The sequence below is a fragment of the Sinocyclocheilus anshuiensis genome, unplaced genomic scaffold, assembly GCF_001515605.1.
Source record: "Sinocyclocheilus anshuiensis isolate Anshui unplaced genomic scaffold, SAMN03320099.WGS_v1.1 scaffold375, whole genome shotgun sequence".
In the NCBI taxonomy this organism is placed as follows: Eukaryota; Metazoa; Chordata; class Actinopteri; order Cypriniformes; family Cyprinidae; genus Sinocyclocheilus; species Sinocyclocheilus anshuiensis.
In genome coordinates this window covers 1,491,573-1,494,124 of record NW_015549594.1, presented here as the reverse complement: position 1 = coordinate 1,494,124, position 2,552 = coordinate 1,491,573, and the positions used below count along the sequence as shown (strand labels likewise).

At 32.1% G+C, this 2,552-nt stretch overlaps 1 pseudogene; it reads left to right on the top strand.

Annotated features, from left to right (window-relative positions):
• Positions 1-1,025: 1,025 nt before the first annotated feature.
• LOC107658347 (Ig kappa chain V-IV region S107B-like) lies at positions 1,026-1,492 on the top strand (annotated as a pseudogene).
• Positions 1,493-2,552: the final 1,060 nt, after the last annotated feature.

Sequence of the window (2,552 nt, the reverse complement as noted above, 5' to 3'; positions counted from 1 at the left end):
TACTGGTATCGTCAGTATCCCGGTTCAGCTCCTGAATTTCTTGAGCTCATCCTCGATGGTACAACAAACACCAAAAAGTCTGATGTAGATCCAAGACTGTCAGTTAAACTCATTAAACGGGAACAAAAGCATGTGGATCTGAAGATCTCCTCTGCTGCCGTATCAGACTCTGCTCTGTACTACTGTGCTCTGAGGCCCACAGTCACAGGAAACACAAGAACACTGTACAAATACCTGACACAGATGAAGGTGTACAACCAATTTCTTTCCATAAATCTACTTGTAATATACATAGATTATGAGTGTATTTATTTTTTATTTAATATTATCTATTCAAAGTGTACTCTAGGATGTAAATCACTTAAAAAGTCAAATTATTGACATGTTTTTAGTCAAAGTCACTACATTCAATAAAGAAAACCATGTGGATATGATCATCTCCTCTGCTGCTCTGAAAGCAATAAAGCTAAAATAAAATAAAATAAAATAAAATAAAATAAAGTAAAATAAAATAAAATAAAATAAAATAAAATAAAATAAAATAAAAATATGCAAAGAAGGAAAGAAATAGTATTTTCTTTTTTTCCTACTTTAAAAATTAAACTTTTAATTTGTGATGCTTTTGGGTAAACATAAGATTGCGAATTACACCATATATTCATATTTTCAAGCCTCATTACAGAATCATTAGCTCCTCCTTTTCTATTTAATAATGAATAGATATCTCTTTTACACATCTGTTGCTCTACCTCTTTAATTGTATATAAAATAACAACAAAAAACGAGTCTTGTTGAGATTCTGTCAATATTCACAATTGGTCTTGGTGAGATTATTTGCCTCTCTTAAATATTTAGTTTCGTTTGTATATTATATTGTTGTTGTTGTTTTGCTAAACTGCCAAACAGGATCATCAACAGAGAGCAGGAAGTTCCTGAGTAACTGCAGAAACTCAGAGCATCACAATCATCATCACAACCTACAACACAGAACACAGCATCAACAGAACTGATCTGACTTAGTAAACATGGACAGACAGCTGGTTCTGATTGTAATCATGACTTCAGGTAAAATACTCTTTGATGCCAATGCTAATGAAAATAGTGTAATGTGACTGAATTCAACCCACATGTGCTTTAAAATGTAAGCAAAATGTTATATTTATGTTTGCAGGTGTGACGGCTGGAGACCAGATTTGGCCAAATAAGGGTGCAAATGTCATCAGTACAGAAGGAGAGTCTGACACTGAGCTGCTCATATGATACAAGCAGAAGCTATGTTACACTTTACTGGTACAGAGAGTATCCTAATAAAGAACCTCAGTATTTAATATGGAAATATGCTCGTTCATGGAGTGAACTGGGAGCTGGGAGCCCAGCTGAACCTCGCTTTCAGTCGACTACATCAGAAACATCCACTGAATTCACTATTACTGGTGTAACTCTGTCAGATTCAGCTCTCTATTATTGTTCTCTAAGAGTAGCGATACAGTGATACAAAGTCTATGTGAAGCTGTACAAAAACTCAAATTCATTTTTCACTTTGAAACTGAACCACATCAAAACCACAGTCTGTTATACACAGAAATAAATTATGTGGAAACATCAGCATCTGCGTCTAGTTTCCAGACATGTAAAAAATGTAGAAATAAAAAAAACAAAAAACATTACATTTAAGCTATTTTATTTATTGTTATTAATTATTATGTATTTATTGTAGCTTTTTGTATGTACAGTATACTGTCACAACCATTATGATACATCTCTTATGATACCATAATGATACCAAAATACTGTAAATACTATAGGACATTACTATTCTAAACTAATGAATAAATATTGTAATTTTTGGGTAAATGGTTTCTAGAATTAGAATGATCTTTCAAAGTACTCCAATGAATTCATTCATTTAAAGCACTGTTAACTTTTTTTGGCCAATAGAAATCTGATGAAACAAACCAAAGTAGATGAAGATGCAAATACACAGAAGAATCTAATTATGTCCTGTGGTAAGCACATTCAAAACTCCTAATTTTGTGGTAAAATCACAGAACGGTACAGCATCTTACAGCAAATTTCACACTCAATGTAGTTGGAATGAACTACTTCTAAACTTGAATCAATCGCATGAACCTCAAAGGATCACAACGATCAAAAACACCTGAAGATTAGCTCTTCAGTGAACATTAAACTAACACATAAGCATATGCGGTGAGGACCTGATTATTGGATTCAAAATCTATTTTAAATCTGGAACAAACTTACACTTTGAAATATTTAAAACAAGAAAATTTATGACACTAAATAAATAAAACATTTAAGATTCAGAAATATTTTTCAGGTCACTAATCATATTTGTGACATTGACTGTGGTAACTATTATCATAATACAAAATGTATAATATCACTGTTAATATTATTGGTTCATTAATCGTTCATGTTTTGAATTTATCTTCAAAATCATCTGCTTAATAAATAATCTATACTTTTCTGCAGTTGCAAAGGCTTTAACCAATGGTGGGGCAAAAACTTGAGAAGCAGTAGATGATATCGTC